At 52.0% G+C, this 24,147-nt stretch overlaps 1 long non-coding RNA gene across 2 annotated transcripts in view; it reads left to right on the forward strand.

Annotated features, from left to right (window-relative positions):
- Positions 1 to 4,543, forward strand: part of LOC148134644 (uncharacterized) — a 12,912-nt gene extending 8,369 nt beyond the window's left edge. The window contains exon 3 of one of the 2 annotated variants that reach the window (XR_015755732.1): positions 3,013 to 4,543. This is a non-coding gene — a long non-coding RNA (uncharacterized LOC148134644). Of the gene's footprint in view, positions 1 to 89; positions 322 to 3,012 lie in introns of those variants that run through there. The other variant, XR_015755733.1, reaches the window with a different exon arrangement.
- Positions 4,544 to 24,147: the final 19,604 nt, after the last annotated feature.

Here is a 24,147-nt window from a genome sequence, read left to right on the forward strand (position 1 = left end):
GCTCTGCCATTTGGGGGCCTGGCCTTCAGCCCCCTGGCATTCCCTCCCTCAACCTGGTGACCTCTCCCACCTCTCTCTCCTTATTTCAGACCCGCCTTAGCAACCGAGCTCTCTGGCCATGCTTCCTCAGCAGCCCTTGCCCAGCTCAGTGTCAGACTTTGGGAAGCTTCTCTTTGAGAGCGTGTTACGATGTCACAAGGGAGCTGACGGGATCGTGGGAATGTACCCGGACCAGTAATTTGCCAACCTCGGCCTGGGCTCAAATTCCACCCCTGCTGGTGGGATAGAAATTCGATGAATAAATCTGGAACTGAAAGCTGATCTTGGTGATATGACATCTTCCATTGATTTTTGTCAAACCCTCAACTGTTCACTTCGGGGAAGAAAATCTACTGTCCTTACCTGGTCTGGCCCACACGTAACTCTAGACCCATAGCCATGTCATAGAGGTGTACAGCACGGAAACAGACCCTTCGGTCCAACCCGTCCATGCCGACCAGATATCCCAACCCAATCTAGTTCCACCTGCCAGCACCCGGCCCATATCCCTCCAAACCCTTCCTATTCATATACCCATCCAAATGCCTCTTAAATGTTACAATTGTACCAGCCTCCACCACTTCCTCTGGCAGCTCATTCCAGACACGTACCACCCTCTGTGTGATAAAGTTGCCCATCAGGTCTCTCTTATATCTTTCCCCTCTCACCCTAAACCTATGCCCTCTAGTTCTGGGCTCCCCCACCCCAGGGAAAAGACTTTGCCTATTTACCCTATCCATGCCCCTCATAATTTTGTAAACCTCTATAAGGTCACCCCTCAGCCTCTGATGCTCCAGGGAAAACAGCCCCAGCCTGTTCAGCCTCTCCCTGTAGCTCAAATCCCCTAACCCTGGCAACATCCTTGTAAATCTTTTCTGAACCCTTTCAAGTTTCACAACATCTTTCCGATAGGAAGGAGACCAATATTCCAACAGTGGCCTAACCAATGTCCTGTACAGCCGCAACATGACCTCCCAACTCCTGTACTCAATACTCTGACCAATAAAGGAAACGCCCTCTTCACTATCCTATCAACCTGTGACTCCACTTTCAAGGAGCTATGAACCTGCACTCCAAGGTCTATTTGTTCAGCAACACTCCCTCGGACCTTACCATTAAGTGTATAAGTCCTGCTAAGATTTACTTTCCCACAATGCAGCACCTCGCATTTATCTGAATTAAACTCCATCTGCCACTGACTCTGAAGTGGCTGAGCAAGCCACTCTGTTCCAGGGGCACTGAGGGATGGGCACCAAATACTGACCCTTGGCAGTGACATGTTGGATCGCTCTCTCTGATGTCCCAACCCTCTGTTGATGTCAAGGCCCTGTCTGATGATCTCATTCTGCAAGCAAGTGTCATCACACCATTCCCCCATTCAAATTTGTTCTTTCCCAAGTGCTCAGTGTGAAACTTCCTGCTTCTCCCCTGCAACTTGGTTTGTACCCCAGGCTTACCATCACTTAGCCACTACGTCTTTGCTCACTTCACATTCTCTCCCATGTTTTCCAATTTTGTAGCTAAGATGGCGGCCGAGAATGGCTGTACAGATATGCCAGTACTTGAGTACATGTGACAGTAAAACCAAATTCTAACCTGGGCGTGATACTATCTGGTCTTGGTGTTAATACCTCTTTAATCGCACTGTCACCTTTGTTAAATTGTTATCTAAGGTTTGGAGAAACAGAAGTTGGTTGTTAATTGTCTGAGCACATCTGTGGGCGGCACAGTGGTTAGCACTGCTGCCTCACAGCGCCAGAGACCTGGGTTCAATTCCCGCCTCAGGCGACCGACTGTGTGGAGTTTGCACGTTCTCCCCGTGTCTGCGTGGGTTTCCTCCGGGTGCTCCGGTTTCCTCCCACAGTCCAAAAGTGTGCAGGTGAATTGGCCATGCTAAATGGCCTGTAGTGTTAGGTGAAGGGGTGAATGTAGGGGAATGGGTCTGGGTGGGTTGCGCTTCGGCGGGTCGGTGTGGACCTGTTGGGCCGAAGGGCCTGTTTCCACACTGTAAGCAATCTAAGAAGTGCCAAGTGGATGATCTATCTCGTGTGGTGCCCAGCATTACAGATACCAGTCTTCCGCCAACTCGAATCACTCGACGTGATATCACGAAATGGTTGGATACTGCAAAGGCTATGGACCCTGACAACATTCCGGTAATAGTACCAGGCACGTGGCTGCTCTTTGCCGAAGCTGTGTTGTAGGAGCTGATTTAATGAGGCACAGCGCTAATGCAAAGCAATGCCAATCAGAAACTCTTTACCATCTGGGAATCACCACCCTTCCACTGTAATGGGGACGTCCTTTCAAATCCTCCTTCAAACTCACCTCTTTTTGCTCTCCTAACATAGCGCCACCTGCACCTCCTGCGCACTTTGTAGTGTCCCTATCCGGATGGAACAGCCAGCAATATTGAATTGAATTTATTGTCCTGTGTACCGGGGCTCAGTGAAAAGCTGTGTCCTGCGAGCAATACAGGCAGGTCACAGAGTTAAGTAGCATAGATCGTAAATTATAGGTGAACAGCGGCAAAACCCAAAACACAGGGACAGGTGAATGCTAAGAGTTTGTGAGTCCATTCAGTATTCGAACAGGAGGGTAGAAACTGTTTCGAAACCGGCTGGTGCGTGTGTTCAGGTTTCTGTACCTTCTCCCCGATGGTAGAGGCTGTAGAGAAACATTGCCAGGGTGGGATGGATCTCTGAGAATGCTGGCGACCTTTCCTTGATACGGGCCTGGGAGATGGATTCTGTAGATGGGAGGTTGGCCTTTGTGATTGTCCAGGCCAGGTTCATCACTCTCTGTAACCGTCTCCAATCTTGAATGGTACAGTTACCATACCAGGTAGTGATACATCCAATATTTGGAAATATTTGCAATGGGGGGGGTTCCAGTCTGAAATATCCGAGCCGCGTCAGACCAGTGTGTCTCATTCACCTGTTTTCTCTCTGCCTCATTTCCCCCACGTTAAAGGTGAATGGAAGATGCGGCTGGACGGCTTTTAACATTTGGTCATTTCCCTGGAATGGCCTGCTCAAATGGGCAAGATAAGATGCTGGGCCTGGAACACAGAGGTCCCCCTGGGGGAAATGCTGTGACTGAGAAACCATCCTGTCAGCGCATCCCAATTTCAACAGAGGAATTGAATCGAGGAAAGAAAAATGGGCAAGTCGAGAGAACGAGGTAATGCTCTGGAGACCTGGGTTCGAGTCTCACCACAGCTGACGGTGGACTCTGAATTCAGTCCAAATCTGGAATGAAGAGTTTAATGGTGGCCAGATTGTCAAGAAAAACCAATTTGGTTCACGAAACGACAAAATCGAAAGAACTGCAGGGGCTGGAAAACAGAAAGTTGCTGGAAAAGCTCAGCGGGTCTGGCAGCATCTGTGGAGAGAGAGAGATCAGAGTTAATGCTTCGGACCCTCAGAACTGAGCTTTTTCCAGTAATTTCTGTTTTTGTTTGGGTCTGTCAGCAGTCACATGACACTGGGGTTATAGTCCAACAGGTTTATTTGAAATCGTCAGCTTTTGAACATCACCTGATGAAGGAGCAGCGCTCTGAAAGAAGCTTGTGGTTTCAAATAAACCTGTTGGGCTACCACCTGGTGTCATGTGATTTCTGACTTTGTCTATCCCCAAAACCAACCTCGGCACCTCCACATCATGTTTCCGTCTGGGTCACTGATGTCCTTTCGGGAAGGGAATCTGCCATCCTTACCTGGTCTGGGCCTACATGTGACTCCAGACCCGCAGCGATGTGATTGACTCTGAACTGCCCTCTGGGATGGGCATTAAATGCTGGCCGAGTAAGTAATGCCCTCATCCCGTGAATAAGTACACAAAACGTCACCTCCTGGAAGATCAGCCTGATCGTATTAACAGTGGAAACGCCGATGTCAATCTATCTGACACCTTTGAAAAGCAGCTCAGTGGATTAACTCTGAATATATGATGGTATTCTCAGCTTTGGAGAAACACAGAAAGCGATTGCACTGCATGACAGAGGGAAAGGTACAAGGATTAGAACATAGAACATAGAACATGACAGCGCAGTACAGGCCCTTCGGCCCTCGATGTTGCGCCGACCTGTGGAACCAATCTGAGGCCCATCTAACCTACACCATTCCATTCTCATCCATATGCCTATCCAGTGACCATTTAAATACCCTTAAAGTTGGTGGGTATCCTACTGTTACAGGCAGGGCGTTCCACACCCCGCCTTCTCTCTGAGTAAAGAAACTACCTCTGACATCTGTCCTATATCTATCACCCCTCAATTTAAAGCAATGTCCCCTTGTGCTAGCCATCACCATCTGAGGAAAAAGGCTCTCACTGTCCACCCTATCTAACCCTCTGATCACTTTGTATGTCTCTATTAAGTCACCTCTCAACCTTCTTCTCTCTGGGGTGGCACGATGGCTCAGTGGTTAGCACTGCTGCCTCCCAGCGCTGGGGACCTGGGTTCGATTCCCACCTCAGGTGACTGACTGACTGTCTGTGTGGAGTTTGCACATTCTCCCTGTGTCTGCGTGGGTTCCCTCCCACTATCCAAAGATGTGCAGGTTAGGTAAATCGGCCATGCTAAATTGCCCCTGGTGTTAGGTGCATTAGTTAGGGGTAAATATAGGTGCGGCATTGGGTCTGGGTGGGTTACTCTTTGGAGGGTCGGTGTTGGGCTGAAGGGCCTGTTTCCATCCTGTAGGGAATCTAACCTGACGAAAACAGCCTCAAGTCCCTCAGCCTTTCCTCATAAGACCTTCCCTCCATACCAGGCAACGTCCTGGTAAATCTCCTCTGAACCTTTTCCGAAGCTTCCACATCCTTTCTATAATGCGGTGACCAGAACTGTACGCAAGTCAGCCTTCGAAATATTCCAGGACACTGCTTCCCCCACCATCTTAAGGGAAGGTGTTCCAAAAACCCACACCCTGAGAGGACCCATTGGGTTTTGAACACTTTGGTTTTAAATGGACAAGCCCTGCTTTTCGGAACAGTGACCTTCTCAGTGTCGACTCCCAGAAGGGCAAATGTCCTCTCCACGTCCACTCTGTCAGGATCCCTCAGGATTTGATACGTCAATGGACTGGCCCAATTGAGACTGGTTCAGGTTTTAACCCATTGGCCCAAGTGAACTTAAGTTTTCAATTTAACCCGGCTTTCCTAGTTCGCAAACAGGGAGTTTATGGATATTAAATGTCGAAGAATTATTAATGCAGCACACAGATTAGAAATAAGAGGGAGGTCGAAAAAGATCAAAGATTAAAACAGATATACCAAGCAGAGAGGTACAGCATGGAAACAGTCCCTTCGGGCCAACTTGTCCATGCTGACCAGATATCCCAAATAAATATGTCAGCACATCCCTTCCCATTCATATACCCATCCAAATGCCTTTTAAATGTACCAGCCTCCACCACTTCCTCTGGCAGCTCATTCCATACACTTAACACCCTCTGCGTGAAAAAGTTGCCCCTTAGGTCCCCTTTAGATTAGATTCAACTCCCTACAGTGTGGAAATAGGCCCTTCGGCCCAACCAGTCCACACTGCCCCTCCGAAGAGTAACCCACCCAGACCCATTCCCCCTGACTAACGCACCTAACTCTACGGGCAATTTAGCATGACCAATTCACCTAACCTGCACATCTTTGGACTGTGGGAGGAAACCGGAGCACCCGGAGGAAACCCATGTAGACCCAGGGGAGAATGTGCAAACTCCACACAGACAGTCGCCCGAAGCGGGAATCGAACCCTGGTCTCTGGCGCTGTGAGGCAGCAGTGCTAACCACTGAGCCACCGTGCCACTACTGTTGCTAATCTTGCTATCACTTGCTTTCCATCCCATCTCTGTCGTGACCCTGCTCAATGAGAGGGCCTCAAGAGTCAGGGTTTCCAAATACCATCTCCGAGAAAAAACTTTCTCCTCTTTCTAACTGTCCTAAATAGCTTCTCTTTTATTCTGCAACTGTGACCCCTGGACCCCAGAGCCAGGGGAAACATGTTTTCTGCATCTACTCTGTCAATTCCCATTTAAAGAATTTGGTACGTTTCTATGACACCACCTCTGATTCTTCTAAACTCCAGAGAATACAGGCCCACTTTTCTCAATTGCATCCCACAGAATCGTCCCACCGTTGTCGGAATCAGTCTGGTGAGTCTTCCCTACATTCCCTCTGTGTCCTTCCTTCAGGAAGACCACTCCAGATGTGGTCTTGTAAGTGCTCCATACAACTGTCGCCAGGCCTCATTGCTCCTGTACTCAAATCACCTGGTGATAAGGCCAACGTACGGTTTGACTTCGGACACCAAGGTCCTTTTGGACTTTATCGCTTGCCAATCTCACATCATTGAAGTGATTCTTTTGGTCCTCCTACCTCACACTTTAGATTCCACCCGCCATACTCCTGCCCACTCACTCAGTCAGTCTGAATCCCCTCATTGATTGGGTGAACCAAATTGGAAAGGGCAACTACAACAATAAATTCATAGAGGGCATTAAGGTTACCTCAGATTACAGCCGGATCTGGACCAGATGGGCCAATGGGCTGAGAAGTGGCAGATGGAGTTTAATTCAGATAAATGAGAGGTGCTGCATTGTGGGAAAGCAAATCTTAGCAGGACTTATACACTTAATGGTAAGGTCCTAGGGAGTGTTGCTGAACAAAGAGACCTTGGAGTGCAGGTTGATAGCTCCTTGAAAGTGGAGTCGCAGGTAGATAGGATAGTGAAGAAGGCGTTTGGTATGCTTTCCTTTATTGGTCAGAGTATTGAGTACAGGAGTTGGGAGGTCATGTTGCGGCTGTACAGGACATTGGTTAGGCCACTGTTGGAATATTGCATGCAATTCTGGTCTCCTTCCTATCGGAAAGATGTTGTGAAACTTGAAAAGGTTCAGAAAAGATTTACAAGGATGTTGCCAGGGTTGGAGGATTTGAGCTACAGGGAGAGGTTGAATAGGCTGGGGCTGTTTTCCCTGGAGCATCGGAGGCTGAGGGGTGACCTTATAGAGGTTTACAAAATTATGAGGGGCATGGATAGGGTAAATAGGCAAAGTCTTTTCCCCAGGATTGTGCAGTCCAGAACTAGAGGGCATAGGTTTAGGGTGAGAGGGGAAAGATATAAAAGGGACCTAATGGGCAACTTTTTCACGCAGAGAGTGGTACGGGTATGGAATGAGCTGCCAGAGGAAGTGATGGAGGCTGGTACAATTGCAACACTTAAGAGGCATTTGAATGGGTATATGAATAGGAAGGGTTTGGAGGGATATGGGCCAAGTGCTGGCAGGTGGGACTAGATTGGGTTGGGATATCTGGTTGGCATGGACGGGTTGGACCAAAGGGTCTGTTTCCATGCTGTACATCTCTATGACTCTATTACATCATGGAGCCCACCAAGCAGTCGGCCAACTTACACCTGGTAATGAGGCAGGTTTAATAAATGAGCTCAGGGTAAAAAGATTGCCGAGGAAGTAGTGATCATAACATGATCGTATTTAATAATCAATTTGAGAGTGAGAAACTTGGGTCAGAACAACTGTGTTTAACTTAAATAAAGGACATTACAATGAATTGGGGATAGAGTTAGGGAAAGTGAACTGAGAGGATAGATTAGACAGTAAGCAAACAGGGGCAGATATTTAAAAGGAGGTAATTCATGACTTTCAGCAAAAATACGCCCTAGTAAGGAGGAAAGATTCTGAGAGGGGTAAACCAGTCATGCTAACCAAGAAAGTCGAGAGTATTAAGTTGACAAGGAAAACATATAAGAAGCTAAAGTCAATCCCGAAGACAGCGATAATTTCAGAGTCCCACAAAGGAAGACTAAAAAGATAATTAAAGACAAAACAAACTATGAAGGCAAACTAGCGAGAAATATAAATACTGACAATAAGAGCTTATTTAAATATATAAAAAGGAATAGAGATAAAAATGAACGTAGACCCCTTTAAAAAAAACAGTTTGGTGAATAAGAAAATGGTCGACGAGTTAAACAGATCTTTTGCATCAGTCTTTATGGAGCATTCCATTAATGCTAAGGAATATGGGGAAGGAATTAAGTACCATCATCATCAAAGTGGTAATATTAGATAAACTAATGGGGTTAAAGGTGGATCAGTCCCCCTGGTCCTGATGGCTTGGACCCAAGGATCCTAAAAGACAGAGCTGCAGAGATTGTGGATGCATTGGTTGCAATTTTCCAAAAACTGTTGGAATCTGGAAAAGTCCCAGAGGATTGGAAACCTGTTAATGTGACACCCCTATTCAAAAAGGGATTGAGGCAAAATGCAGGTCACTGTTGGCTGTTTAGCCTAATATTTATTGTTAGAAAAGTATTGGAATCAATATATAGTCACGGGCACAGGATGGCATTTCTTTGGCTGCAAAAGGGACTCTGGTTTTGCCTCCCTAGTGCCAGGGTCAAAGGTGAGTGGGCACAGGATATTCTCAAAAGAGTGGGGGAGCAAACAGAGGTCGTGGTGCACAATGGGACTGGCAGCATTGGCAAGAAGAGTGACGAGGTCTTGCAAAAGGGAGTTCAGGGAAGGAAGGTGAAAACCAGAACCTCTAGAGTTGTAATCTCAGAACTACTCCTTGTGCCAGTGAAGCTCGGAATAGGAAGGTAACACAGTTTAATATGCGGCTAGAGTAGGAGATATCTGGATCATTGGGATGTCTTCTAGGGCAGGTGGGACCTGTACAAGGAGGATGGGCTGCACCTAATCTGGAGGGACACCAATATTCTGATGGGGAGGACGAGGACTCACTGAGTTGTGCCGGGACTTGGATTTTTAAGACCACCCAGGAGGACTTGTTGAAGTGATCTATAAATAGCCCAACTTGGGAAGGGGCCACACTAGACCTGGAATTGGGGAATGAGCCCAGTCACGTGATCAAAGTTTCAGTGGGAATAGTGATCATAATTCAGTAAGTTTTAACTTATGGATAAGGATAAGAGTACCCCACAATTGGAATTACTACACTGGGGGAAGGCGAGCTATGACTGTATTAGGCAGTAGATAGGGGAGGATGGCTGTTTGAGGGTAAATCCACATCTGACATGTGGGAATCCTCGCAAGGCCGGTTGGTTAGAGTTCAGGACACAGTCTGTTCCCATGAAACTGAAGGATAAGGATGGCACGATTCAGGAAGCTAGGATGACAAGAGAAATTGTGAGCTTAGTCAACCAGAATAAGAAAGGCAGATGTGAGGTTTAGGAACCTGAGGACAGACACAGCCCTGGAAGAATATGAGGATAGCAGGAAATAATTTTACCAAGAGTTAAGAGACTAAAAGGGACCATGAAATGTCTTTGGCAAATAGGGTTAAGGAAAATCCCAAAGCATTTTATACATATATTAGGATCAAGAGGGCAGCGAAGGAAAGGGGAGGTCCAGTCAAGCTCAACGGAGAGAATTTATGTGTGGGGCCAGAGGAAGTGGGGTAGGTCCTCAATGAGTCACTGTGCTGGGGTCAGGGGGTGGGGTCACTGTTGGGGTCAAGGGGGTCACTGTGCTGGGGTCAAGGGGGTGGGCTCACTGTGCTGGGGTCAAGGTGGGTCACTGTGCTGGGGTCAAGGGAGTGGGGTCACTGGGCTGGGGTCAAGGGGTGGGGTCTCTGTGCTGGGGTCAAGGGGGGTCACTGTGCTGATGTCAGGGGAGTGGGGTCTCTGTGCTGGGGATGGGGGGTTGGTGTCTCTGTGCTAGGGATGGGGGTGGGGAATCTGTGCTGGGCTCAGGGGGTGGTGTCTCTGTGCTGGGGTCTCTGTGCTGGGGACAGGGGGCGGGGTCACTGTGTTGGGCTCAGGGAGTGGGGTCACTGTGCTAGGCTCAGGGGGTGGGGAATCTGTGCTGGGGACAGTGGGTGGGGTCTCTATGCTGGGGTCACTATAAGGGGGTGGGGTCTTTCTGCTGGGGTCAGGGGGTGGGGTCACTGTGATGGAGTCAGGGGGTGGGGTCACTGTGCTGGGGTCGGGGGTGGGGTCACAGTACTGGGGTCAGGGGGTGGGTCTCTGTGTTGGGGTCAAGGGGGTGGGGTTTCTGTGCTGAGGACAGGGGGTGGGGGATCTGTGCTGGGCTCAGGGGGTGGGGTCTTTGTGCTGAGGTCACTATAAGGGGGTGGGGTCTTTGTGCTGGGGACAGGGGGTGGGGTCACTGTGCTGGGGACAGGGGGTGGGGTCACTGTGCTGGGGACAGGGGGTGGAGTCTCTGTGCTGGGGACAGGGGGTGGGGTCACTGTGCTGGGGTCAGAGGATGGGGACACTGTGCTGGGGTCAGGGGGTGGGGTCACTATGCTGGGGACAGGGGGTGGGGTCTCTGTGCTGGGGACAGGGGGTGGGGTCACTGTGTTGGGCTCAGAGAGTGGGGACACTGTGCTGGGGACAGGGGGTGGGGTATCTGTGTTGGGGACAGGGGATGGGGACACTGTGCTGTGCTCAGGGGGTGGGGACACTGTGCTGGGGACAGGGGGTGGGGTCTCTGTGCTGGGGACAGGGGGTGGGGACACTGTGCTGGGGACAGGGGGTGGGGTATCTGTGTTGGGGACAGGGGATGGGGACACTGTGCTGTGCTCAGGGGGTGGGGACACTGTGCTGGGGACAGGGGGTGGGGTCTCTGTGCTGGGGACAGGGGATGGGGACACTGTGCTGGGGACAGGGGGTGGGGACACTGTGCTGGGGACAGGGGGTGGGGTCTCTGTGCTGGGGACAGGGGGTGGGGACACTGTGCTGGGGACAGGGGGTGGGGTATCTGTGTTGGGGACAGGGGATGGGGACACTGTGCTGTGCTCAGGGGGTGGGGACACTGTGCTGGGGACAGGGGGTGGGGACACTGTGCTGGGCTCAGAAGATGGGGACACTGTGCTGGGGACAGGGGGTGGGGACACTGTGCTGGGGACAGGGGGTGGGGTATCTGTGTTGGGGACAGGGGATGGGGACACTGTGCTGGGGACAGGGGATGGGGACACTGTGCTGGGGACAGGGGGTGGGGACACTGTGCTGGGGACAGGGGGTGGGGTATCTGTGTTGGGGACAGGGGATGGGGACACTGTGCTGGGCTCAGGGGATGGGGACACTGTGCTGGGGACAGGGGATGGGGACACTGTGCTGGGGACAGGGGATGGGGTATCTGTGTTGGGGACAGGGGGTGGGGACACTGTGCTGGGGACAGGGGATGGGGACACTGTGCTGGGGACAGGGGGTGGGGTATCTGTGCTGGGGACAGGGGGTGGGGACACTGTGCTGGGGACAGGGGGTGGGGTATCTGTGTTGGGGACAGGGGATGGGGACACTGTGCTGGGCTCAGGGGATGGGGACACTGTGCTGGGGACAGGGGATGGGGTATCTGTGCTGGGGACAGGGGGTGGGGACACTGTGCTGGGGACAGGGGGTGGGGACACTGTGCTGGGGACAGGGGGTGGGGACACTGTGCTGGGGACAGGGGATGGGGTATCTGTGTTGGGGACAGGGGGTGGGGACACTGTGCTGGGGACAGGGGATGGGGACACTGTGCTGGGGACAGGGGATGGGGACACTGTGCTGGGCTCAGTGGATGGGGACACTGTGCTGGGGACAGGGGATGGGGTATCTGTGTTGGGGACAGGGGGTGGGGACACTGTGCTGGGGACAGGGGGTGGGGACACTATGCTGGGGACAGGGGGTGGGGTATCTGTGTTGGGGACAGGGGATGGGGACACTGTGCTGGGCTCAGAAGATGGGGACACTGTGCTGGGGACAGGGGGTGGGGACACTGTGCTGGGGACAGGGGGTGGGGTATCTGTGTTGGGGACAGGGGATGGGGACACTGTGCTGGGGACAGGGGGTGGGGACACTGTGCTGGGGACAGGGGGTGGGGTATCTGTGCTGGGGACAGGGGGTGGGGACACTGTGCTGGGGACAGGGGGTGGGGTATCTGTGTTGGGGACAGGGGATGGGGACACTGTGCTGGGCTCAGGGGATGGGGACACTGTGCTGGGGACAGGGGATGGGGACACTGTGCTGGGGACAGGGGATGGGGTATCTGTGCTGGGGACAGGGGGTGGGGACACTGTGCTGGGGACAGGGGATGGGGACACTGTGCTGGGGACAGGGGGTGGGGCATCTGTGCTGGGGACAGGGGGTGGGGACACTGTGCTGGGGACAGGGGGTGGGGTATCTGTGTTGGGGACAGGGGATGGGGACACTGTGCTGGGCTCAGGGGATGGGGACACTGTGCTGAGGACAGGGGATGGGGTATCTGTGCTGGGGACAGGGGGTGGGGACACTGTGCTGGGGACAGGGGGTGGGGACACTGTGCTGGGGACAGGGGATGGGGTATCTGTGTTGGGGACAGGGGGTGGGGACACTGTGCTGGGGACAGGGGATGGGGACACTGTGCTGGGGACAGGGGATGGGGACACTGTGCTGGGCTCAGTGGATGGGGACACTGTGCTGGGGACAGGGGATGGGGTATCTGTGTTGGGGACAGGGGGTGGGGACACTGTGCTGGGGACAGGGGGTGGGGACACTGTGCTGGGGACAGGGGATGGGGACACTGTGCTGTGCTCAGGGGGTGGGGACACTGTGCTGGGGACAGGGGATGGGGACACTGTGCTGGGGACAGGGGGTGGGGTATCTGTGTTGGGGACAGGGGATGGGGACACTGTGCTGGGCTCAGGGGATGGGAACACTGTGCTGGGGACAGGGGGTGGGGACACTGTGCTGGGGACAGGGGGTGGGGACACTGTGCTGGGGACAGGGGGTGGGGACACTGTGCTGGGGACAGGGGGTGGGGTCACTGTGCTGGGGACAGGGGGTGGGGACACTGTGCTGTGCTCAGGGGGTGGGGACACTGTGCTGTGCTCAGGGGGTGGGGACACTGTGCTGGGGACAGGGGGTGGGGACACTGTGCTGGGGACAGGGGGTGGGGTCACTGTGCTGGGGACAGGGGGTGGGGACACTGTGCTGGGGACAGGGGATGGGGACACTGTGCTGGGGACAGGGGGTGGGGACACTATGCTGGGGACAGGGGGTGGGGACACTGTGCTGGGGACAGGGGGTGGGGACACTGTGCTGGGGACAGGGGGTGGGGTCACTATGCTGGGGACAGGGGGTGGGGACACTATGCTGGGGACAGGGGGTGGGGACACTGTGCTGGGGACAGGGGATGGGGACACTGTGCTGGGGACAGGGGGTGGGGACACTGTGCTGGGGACAGGGGGTGGGGACACTATGCTGGGGACAGGGGGTGGGGACACTGTGCTGGGGACAGGGGGTGGGGACACTGTGCTGGGGACAGGGGATGGGGACACTGTGCTGGGGACAGGGGGTGGGGACACTGTGCTGGGGACAGGGGGTGGGGACACTGTGCTGGGCTCAGGGGATGGGGTATCTGTGTTGGGGACAGGGGGTGGGGACACTGTGCTGGGGACAGGGGGTGGGGACACTGTGCTGGGGACAGGGGGTGGGGTATCTGTGTTGGGGACAGGGGATGGGACACTGTGCTGGGCTCAGGGGATGGGAACACTGTGCTGGGGACAGGGGATGTGGTATCTGTGTTGGGGACAGGGGGTGGGGACACTGTGCTGGGGACAGGGGGTGGGGACACTGTGCTGGGGACAGGGGGTGGGGACACTGTGTTGGGGACAGGGGATGGGGACACTGTGCTGGGGACAGGGGGTGGGGACACTGTGCTGGGGACAGGGGGTGGGGTATCTGTGTTGGGGACAGGGGATGGGGACACTGTGCTGGGCTCAGGGGATGGGAACACTGTGCTGGGGACAGGGGGTGGGGTCACTGTGCTGGGGACAGGGGGTGGGGTCACTGTGCTGGGGACAGTGGATGGGGACACTGTGCTGGGGACAGGGGGTGGGGACACTGTGCTGGGGACAGGGGATGGGGACACTGTGCTGGGGACAGGGGATGGGGACACTGTGCTGGGGACAGGGGGTGGGGACACTGTGCTGGGGACAGGGGGTGGGGTATCTGTGTTGGGGACAGGGGATGGGGGCACTGTGCTGGGCTCAGGGGATGGGAACACTGTGCTGGGGACAGGGGGTGGGGACACTGTGCTGGGGACAGGGGATGGGGACACTGTGCTGGGGACAGGGGGTGGGGTATCTGTGTTGGGGACAGGGGATGGGGACACTGTGCTGGGCTCAGGGGATGGGGACACTGTGCTGGGGACAGGGGATGGGGACACTGTGCTGGGGACAGGGGGTGGGGTCACTGTGCTGGGGGCAGGGGGTGGGGTCACTGTGCTGGGGACAGGGGGTGGGGTCACTGTGCTGGGGACAGGGGATGGGGACACTGTGCTGTGCTCAGGGGTGGGGTCACTGTGCTGGGGACAGGGGATGGGGACACTGTGCTGTGCTCAAGGGTGGGGTCACTGTGCTGGGGACAGGGGATGGGGACACTGTGCTGGGCTCAAGGGTGGGGTCACTGTGCTGGGGACAGGGGGTGGGGTCACTGTGCTGGGGACAGGGGATGGGGACACTGTGCTGGGGACAGGGGGTTGGGTCTCTGTGCTGGGGGCGGGGGTGGGGTCACTGTGCTGGGGTCAGAGGGTGGGGTTAGTCTGCTGTTGTTGCTTCTATTGTCCCAACTTAAAAACTAACCAATGGCCTCATAAACCATTTATTGTATTAGCTTGCAGGAGATAGCTCACTACCTATGGCGAAAAACCTCTTTAAAAAATGACAAATGACACCTCTTAAAGCCATTGTATTGTCACACTGCCCACGAGCCAATTCTCTCTCCATGCCAATATCCTACCTCCAATACCATGGCCTCTTCTCTTATCACTTAACTTTTTGTGAGGTACCGTGTCAAATGGTTTCTCAATGTCCAAATACAGTACATCTACTGGTTCCCCTCTCTTCACATTGGGTGCACCTTCCTCAACAAACTCTAATAAATGAGTCAGGCGTGTTTTCCCTTTCATGATGCCACGCTGCCTTTGCTTTGACGAGATCGTGATTTTCCAAGTATTCTGCTATTGCTTCCTCAATAACTAATTTTTAAAAACCCAAGGACAGTACAGCACAGCAAGCTTGCGCTGACATGTGATGCCTTTCTAAGTAACTTTCGTCTCTCTGTGGTCCCTATCCCTCCACTCTGCCTGTTCATACATCTGTCAAGGTCCCTCTTAAACATTGCTATTGTATCTGCTTCTACAACTTCCCTTGGCAGTGCATTATAGACACTTAGTATCCTCTGTGTAAAAAAAACTGCTTCTTTTAAACTTACCCCTTTCACCTCTGCCCGCTACCCTGGAAAAAAAACCTCCGACTATCCATTCTATCCAGGCCTCTCATAATCTTGTAAACATTATGTGGGTTGCCTCTCAACCTGCAACATCCAAGTGAAAACAACCAGATTTGTCCAATCTCTCCTCATAACTCATACCCTCCAAACCATCTACACTCCAACAGAACATAGACCTGTACAGCACAGGAACAGGCCCTTCGGCCCACAATGTTGTGCTGAACATAATGCCAAGTTAAACTAAACCCTTCTGCCTGCCCTTGGTCCATATCCTTCCATTCCTTGCAGCTCCATGTGCTTATCTGAAAGTCCCTTAAACACCCCTATTGTATTTGCCTCCACCATCACCCCTGGCAGTGTATTCCAGACTCCTACCACTCTCAGTGTAAAAAACGTGCCCCTCACATCTCCTTTGAACTCGCTCCCTCTCACCTTAAAAGCATGCACCTAGTATTCCCCTCCAAATCATTTATATCTATTACAATCAACAGGGGTCTAGCACTGATCCCTATGGATCACCACTGGTTACAGAGCTCCAGTCTGAAAAACACTCCTCCATCACTACTCTCTGTCTTCCCTGACCAAGCCAGTTCATTCCCAGCTCACAGCGGATCCCCTGGGACTTCACCTTCTGTATCAGCCTGTCGTGAGCGACCTTATCAAACACCTTGCTAAAGTCCCTGCAGACATCTATGGCCCTAACTTTGACACTTCCTCAAAAAACTCAATCAAGTTTGTGAGGCATAACCTCCCCCACACAAGGCCACACTCCCTGTCTCTAATAACTCCATATTTTTCCAAATATGTGTAAATCCTGTCCCTAAGAATATTTCCCTCCCACTGGCAAAAGGCTCACTGACCTGTGATTTCCCAGATTAAACAAAAGGAACACTGTTACTATTCCTTATCCCTTTGAGACCTCTGCTGTGACGAAACAGGATACAAAAATGTCCCTACAAGGGCCCAACTATTTCCTCATCTGTCCCTCTCAGAATTCTGGGACAGGTCCCATCGGGTCCTGGCGACGTGTCAACATTAATGCTTTTTAAAACAGCCAACAGTTCAGCCTTTATTTATACCAACATGCCCGAGAATATCAACATATCCCTCTCTAGATACCCCCTGACCCCAGCAAAGGGACCCCACCCCCTGAGCCCAGCACAGTGACCCCAACCCCCCTGACCCCAGCACAGTGACCCCAACCCCCCTGACCCCAGCACAGGGACCCCACCCCCTGACCCCAGCACAGTGACCCCGCCCCCTGAGCCCAGCACAGTGACCTCACCCACGACCCCAGCACAGTGACCCCAACCCCTGACCCCAGCACAGAGACCTCACCCCCTGACCCCAGCACAGAGACCTCACCCCCTGATCCCAACACAGGGACCCCACCCCCTGACCCCAGCATAGAGACCAAACCCCCTGAGCCCAGCACAGTGACCCCACCCCCTGACCCAGCACAGTGACCCCACCCCCTGAGCCAAGCACAGTGACCCCACCCCTGACCCCAGCACAGTGACCCCACCCCCTGACCCAGCACAGTGACCCCACCCCTGTCCCCAGCACAGTGACCCCACCCCCTGACCCAGCACAGTGACCCCACCCCTGTCCCCAGCACAGTGACCCCACCCCCTGAGCCAAGCACAGTGACCCCACCCCCTGACCCCAACACAGTGACCCCACCTCCTTATATTGACCCCACCCCTTGTCCCCAACACAGTGACTCCACCTCCTTACAGTGACCCCACCCCCTGTCCCCAGCACAGAGACCCCACCCACTGTCCCCACCACAGTGACCCCACCCCCTGAACCCAGCACAGTGTCCCCACTCCCTGACCCCAGCACAGTGACCCCACCTCCTTACATTGACCCTACCCCTGACCCCAACACAGTGACCCCACCCCGTCCCTAGCACAGAGACCCCACCCACTGTCCCCACCACAGTGACCCCACCCCCTGAGCCCAGCACAGTGTGAACTCCTGAAACCGCTCCCATTTCCCAACCAGCCTTGTGTGTGTGTGTGTGTGTGTGTGTGGTTGGAGAGTTGCTGGGATTAGGGGTGGTGGGGCAGCGAGCAATACAGTAGCACCGCAATAAATATTTGTCGGAAATGATCAAGGAAACATAATTGGGAACTGATAAATAATTAAAGGAATTGATTGAATGTATCGGCTAATGGGTTAGCATCATCACGCTCCGAATGGATACATCATCATGGAGGCACATTCGGAATTAAGACCAAAGGTTAGTGGGATTCGAGGAATGTTCTGTCCTAACTCCTTTTTATTTCTATGTAAATGGTCATCAAGGGTTCCTGTTTTGTGGTCTGACCCAGTACATTATCTCTGTCAGCTTCCAATGGGAAAAGTGGCTGAAGTCCTTCCACCAGGCTGGATGTTATGGGCAGGGAGCATTCACAACAATGGCCTCCCCTCTGTCACTGCAAGCCAACACAAAGAAGGCCTTGAACGCTGCCAGGTTTTGTCCCACCTCCCCTCTTTGTGAGTGACGAGAACTGACAATTTGCAAAGAAGCTGCAGCGCTGTCCTCAGCCTCCAGCTCAGGCTTTGTGGCCATCAGCTAACATTCCCCACCCACCCATCCACCGCCCAGGTCCAGCTGACATCAGCACTGGCTCCGAGCCCAACGTTCCTGTAAGGAGGCAGAAGGGGAAACCTTCCACAGGCTGAGCCTGAAACTGCAGGCTCTGCAGCTCTCTGCCGCAGTATCACTTTCCCAGGGCTCTGTCAATGCGGCAGAATGTTGCTGAGAGAGAATCAGGTCCCGGTGCACACCCCAGGCCCGGCCTGCCAGGCTTTGCATTCACAAGCAGAGAGGCCCGTTTTCAGAATGGATTTAGGCAAATCAGGCCTTACACTGACTTCTACAAGCTTGGGCACATTCCTGTCTGCAGCTTGTGTGTTGATAATGACATTCACAGCTCTCCCTAAAACTTGTTATCTCCTGATGCCTGTTCCTCACTCGGCCATCGGTTCCCCCCGTTTTCTCTTTCAATTCCTTTAGCTGTTCAAAGCTGACGTTTAGTTACATCAAGCAGCAGAATAACGGGAATTTCATTTGAGCACAGCTGAGGACTGGATGATGTGGAGGTACTGGTGTTGGACTGAGGTGGACCAAGTTAAAAATCACACAACACCAGGTTACAGCTGGAAATGTGTTGCTGGAAAAGCGCAGCAGGTCAGGCAGCATCCAGGGAACAGGAGAATCGACGTTTCAGGCATAAGCCCTTCTTCCTGAAGAAGGGCTTATGCCCGAAACGTCGATTCTCCTGTTCCCTGGATGCTGCCTGACCTGCTGCGCTTTTCCAGCAACACATTTCCAGCTCTGATCTCCAGCAACTGCAGACCTCACTAAGACCAGGTTATAGTCCAACAGGTTTAATTGGAAGCACTAGCTTTCAGAGTGCTGCTCCTTCATCAGGTAGCCAGTGGGGCAGGATCATAGGACCCAGAATTTATAGTAAAAGATCAAAGTGTCATACAACTGATGTGATGTATTGAACAAACCCAGATTGCTGTTAAGTCTTAATCACTTAGAACGGGGTTGAATGTTTCAATTCACGAATATGTAAATCCCGGAACTACTTTCAAGTCACATTCCTGAGATAACTTAAGGTTTTATCAAAAAAAAGGTGACAGCTCAGCTCAGACAATGCATTAAAGGTGTGAGGTTAGAGTCTGTCTGTATTCCAACTCGAGTCAGACTGGTTCTATTCCCAAAGCAGGATTTTCTAAACTGACTGCCTACGGTTGTCGAACAAAATAGAATGGATCTGCAAAAACAAATCTTCAAATTTGTTTGAAGACTACAAATTCTGGGTCCTATGATCCTGCCTGACTAACTACCCGATGAAGGAGCGGCGCTCCGAAAGCTAGTGCTTCCAAATAAAGCTGTTGGACTATAACCTGGTGTTGAGGGACTGGATGGTAATTGCCAATGACTAGCATTCCCTTCATTGCAATGCCAGAGGCTGCAGGTGCCCTGTTCACTGACATGGCAGCCAGCCTCAAAGCTGCTGAGACTCTGGGTTGAAACGTCCAAGCAATAAACCAATGAAAGTCAGAAAGGCTAATATGCAGTTCAGCCCATGTCAAGGATGTGCCTCAATCACTCTCTGTTTTCCAATTCATTCATGGTTTGTGGGTGTCACTGGCTAGGCTAGAATTTATTGCCCATCCCTAATTGCCCAGAGGACAGTTAAGAGTCAACCACATTGGCTGTGGGTCTGGAGTCACGTGTAGGCCAGACTGGGTGAGGATGGCAGTTTCCTTCCCTAAAGGACATTAGTGACCCAGATGGGTTTTTCCGACAACTGGCAATAGCATCATGGTCATCAGTCGATTCTTAATCCCGGATTTCCATTGAATTCAAATTCCACCATCTGCCCTGGTAGGATTCAATCCTGGGTCCCCAGGACAATGCCTCTGGGTTAATAGTCTAGCAACGATATGATGAAGACATCACCTCCTCTTCAGCCGAAAAGGGACCCGACCGCGTGGGCATCTAATTTTGACTGATGGGCCTCGCAGTAGATGGTATCCAGGTGGGCATCTGGGCTCCAGATGCCAGCCTCGAAGGCTAAGTTGCATTGATCACCAAGCAAGAAACTGGGCAAGCTTGCCAACATCAGGGTCAGAGAGAGGGACATTGGCCTTGCCCTCATTGGACAGGCTCAGCAACAACCACCTATATTCACATAGCACCTTTAACTTTGTAAAACATCCCAAAGCACTTCATTCGAATGACTGTGAAATAAAGTTGAACAAGCCAGAGAAGAGTTTAGATTAGAGTGGTGCTGGAAAAGCACAGCAGGTCAGGCAGCATCCAAGGAGCAGGAGAATCGACGTTTCGGGCATAAGCCCTTCATCAGGAATGAGGCTGGGTGCTTCGGAGGTGGTGAGATAAATGGGAAGGGGGTGGGGCTGCGGGGGGAGAAGGTAGCTGAGAGTGCAATAGGTGGATGGAGGTGGGGGTAAAGGTGATAGGTCAGAGGGGAGGGTGGGAAGGAAGATGGACAGGTGGAACAGGTCATGGGGGACGGTGCTAAGCTGGAAGGTTGGGACTGGGATAAGGTAGGGGGGAGGGGTAAATGAGGAAACTGGTGAAATCCACATTGATGCTTTGGGGTTGAAGTTTTCCAGCAAGCCAGAAAAGGCGAGATTAGGTCAGGTATCAAAAAGATGGTAAAAGAGGTGCTGCTGATATGGAGTGAACTTTCAGAGCTGTACAAGAGCCAACGACTGTTAAAAAAAAATCGCAGTCTGCAACTGCGAATTACTAAGCCAGTCAGGATGGTTGTGGATGTTCCAATCCCTGCTGACGAAAGGAGGCGCGAAACCAACTCGGTATTTTTTTTTCCGCTTTCACGAACAAAACTATGAATTAGCTGCAGGATGAGCTCGAGAGGGTGAGTGAGGGAAAGTAGAAACCCAACTGTCGAGGCTTGAGAATGTGAGCGACGAAGAAAATTCCCCTGTCGCAAATTGGATTTCATTGAGGAGCAGCCATGAAGCGAGTTCTAAATTGGAGAAAGGTCAAGTTTGACAGTATTCGGCAAGAACTTTCAAAGGTTGATTGGGTGTGGACGTTCGCAGGGACGGCTGGAAAATGGGAAGCCTTCAGAAATGAGATAACAAGTTCCTGTTCAGGTGAAAGGGAAGGCTGGTAGGTATAGGGAATGCTGGATGACGAAAGAGATTGAGGGTTTGGTTAAGAAAAAGAAGGAAGCATATGTCAGGTACAGACAGGGTAGATCGAATGAATCCTTAGAAGAGTATAAAGAAAATAGGAGTATACTTAAGAGGGAAATCAGGAGGGCAAAACAGGGACATGAGATAGCTTTGGCAAATAGGGTTAAGAAGAATCCAAAGGGATTTTATAAATATATTAAGGACAAAAGGGAGAGAATAGGGCCCCTCAAAGATCAGCAAGGCGGCCTTTGAGTGGAACTGCAAGATATGGGGGAGATCCTAAACAAGTATTTTGCATCAGTGTTTACTGTGGAAAAGGACATGGAAGATATAGACTGTAGGGAAATAGATAGTGACATCTTGAAAAATGTCCATATTACAGAGGAGGAAGTGCTGGATGTCATAAAACGCATAAAGGTGGTTAAATCCCCAGGACCTGATCAGGTGTACCCTCGAACTCTGTGGGAAGCTAGAGAAGTGATTGCTGGGCCTCTTGCTGAGATATTTGTATCATCGATAGTTACAGGTGAGGTGCCAGAAGACTGGAGGTTGGCAAACGTGGTGCCACTGTTTAAGAATGGCGGTAAAGACAAGCCAGGGAACTATAGACCGGTGAGCCTGACCTCGGTGGTCGGCAAGTTGTTGGAGGGAATCCTGAGGGACAGGATGTATATGTATTTGGAAAGGCAAGGACTGATTAGGGATAGTCAACATGGCTTTGAAGGCAGAGTGTGGACACGATCTATATGGACCTCAGTAAGGCGTTTGACAAGGTTCCCCATGGGACATTGATTAGCGAGGTTAGATCTCACGGAATACAGGGAGAACTAGCCATTTGGATACAGAACTGGCTCAAAGGTAAAAGACAGAGGGTGGTGGTGGAGGGTTGTTTTTCAGACTGGAGGCCTGTGACCAGTGGAGTGCCACAAGGATTGGTGCTGGGCCCTCTACTTTTTGTCATTTACGTAAATGATTTGATGCGATCATAAGAGGTACAGTTAGTAAGTTTGCAGATGACACCAAAATTGGGGGTGTAGGGTTACAGGGGTGGGTCTAGGTGGGAAGCTCTGCGGAGGGTCGGTGTGGACTCAATGGGCCGTACAGCCTGATTCCACACTGTAGGGATTCTATTAAAAACAGACGGACCTATTCATAGGAACAGACGTGGACTGGAGAGCCCCCCACCCTCCCCCAACCCCTCACCTTTGGGTCTGATGGGCCAATGGGCTGAGAAGTAGCAGATGGAGTTTAAGGCAAATCTTAGCAGGATTTATACACTTAATGGTAAGGTCCTAGGGAGTGTTGCTGAACAAAGAGACCTTGGAGTGCAGGTTCATAGCTCCTTGAAAGTGGAGTCGCAGGTAGATAGGATAGTGAAGGCGGCATTTGGTATGCTTTCCTTTATTGGTCAGAGTATGGAATACAGGAGTTGGGAGGTCATGTTGCGGCTGGACAGGACATTGGTTAGGCCACTGTTGGAGTATTGCGTGCATTTGTGGTCTCCCGCCTACAGGAAGGATATTGTGAAACTTGAAAGGGTTCAGAAAAGATTTACAAGGATGTTGCCAGGGTTGGAGGATTTGAGCTATAGGGAGAGGCTGAACAGGCTGGGGCTGTTTTCCCTGGAGTGTCGGAGGCTGAGGGGTGACCTTATAGAGGTGACCTTATAGAGTCCAGAAGTAGAGGGCATAGCTTTAGGGTGAGAGGGGAAAGATATAAAAGAGACCTACGGGGCAACTTTTTCACACAGAAGGTGGTATGGGTATGGAATGAGCTGCCAGAGGAAGTGGTGGAGGCTGGTACAATTGCAACATTTAAGAGGCATTTGGATGGGTATATGAATAGGAAGGGTTTGGAGGGATATGGGCCGGGTGCTGGCTGGTGGGACTAGATTGGGTTGGGATATCTGGGTCAGCATGGACGGGTTGGACCGAAGGGTCTGTTTCCATGCTGTACGACTCTAAGGGCACATGCTTCGTGTTGCACACTCTAGCTTGGATCCAATCCATTAAACATTGGTCTCGAGATAAGCCAATGGAAGTATTTTCAGAGTCACCTGTTGCCCTTTGAGCAGGAGCAATTTGTGAAATGTATACATCGCCACCAAAGGAAATCAATGTGAAAGGAGGCAGGTACAGATGAGGGAATACTTTATACAGGAGGAAGGAGTGTTGCATTACGGCAAGTCTACCTTTATCATGGAACGGAGGAGCAGACCCAAAGGTGGGGGTGGGGGGCTATCCAGTCCACGTCTGTTCCTATTAATAGGTCCGTCTGTTTTTAATAGAATCCCTACAGTGTGGAATCAGGCTGTACGGGCCCATTGAGTCCACACCGACCCTCCGAAGAGCTTCCCACCTAGACCTGTAACCCTGCATTTCCCATGGCCAATCCACCCTGACCTGCACATCTTCGGACTGTGGGAGGAAACCCACGCAGACACGGGGAGAATGTGCAAACTCCACACAGACAGCCGCCCGAGGCTGGAATCCAACCTGGGTCCCTGACACCGTGAGGCAGCAGTGCTAACCACTGAGCCACCGTGCCACCCTAAAAATGGTTTTTAAAATATGCTGTATTGCACTGTAGGTTTAGGTATATATCTATATACCTCTCAACTATCTATTCATAAAAACAAAATTTGTATCAGATGCACTGCATTTGAAGGCTAATTATTGCTTTGTCTGAGATTTTGCAAACGAGACCTGGACTGGATGGAATTGTGGTCACTGGCCAACATATATATTAGCAATCCATATAGATATCCCAAGAGGATAGTACAGTGTCATGTCAGCGTCCAAGAACAGGCCCGAAACTGATTGGTTTTTGCTGGCAGTCCAATCACTCAGCGATACTGTTGGGTTGTTGAGGGTCCCACCCAGTGGTTAGAGAATCAGCACAGAACCTTCATCCAATATGTTGGAAAGCCCAACAGCCTTTCAGACACTTGATGTCAAGGGCTGTCCCTCTCCCCTCACCCTCTGGAATTCAGCTCTTTTGTCCATGTTTGACCCAAGACTGTAATGAGGTCAGGAGCTGAGTGACCCTGGTGGAACTCAAACTGGGCGTCACTGAGCAGGGTATTGCTGAGCAGGTGCTGCTTGATAGCACTGTTGGTGGCACCTTCCATCACTTTCCTGATGATCGAGAGTAGACCGATG

Source organism: Chiloscyllium plagiosum, unplaced genomic scaffold (assembly GCF_037043375.1).
Source record: "Chiloscyllium plagiosum isolate Xiang-an unplaced genomic scaffold, Cpla_swu_hap1 HiC_scaffold_53X, whole genome shotgun sequence".
Lineage (NCBI taxonomy): Eukaryota > Metazoa > Chordata > Chondrichthyes > Orectolobiformes > Hemiscylliidae > Chiloscyllium > Chiloscyllium plagiosum.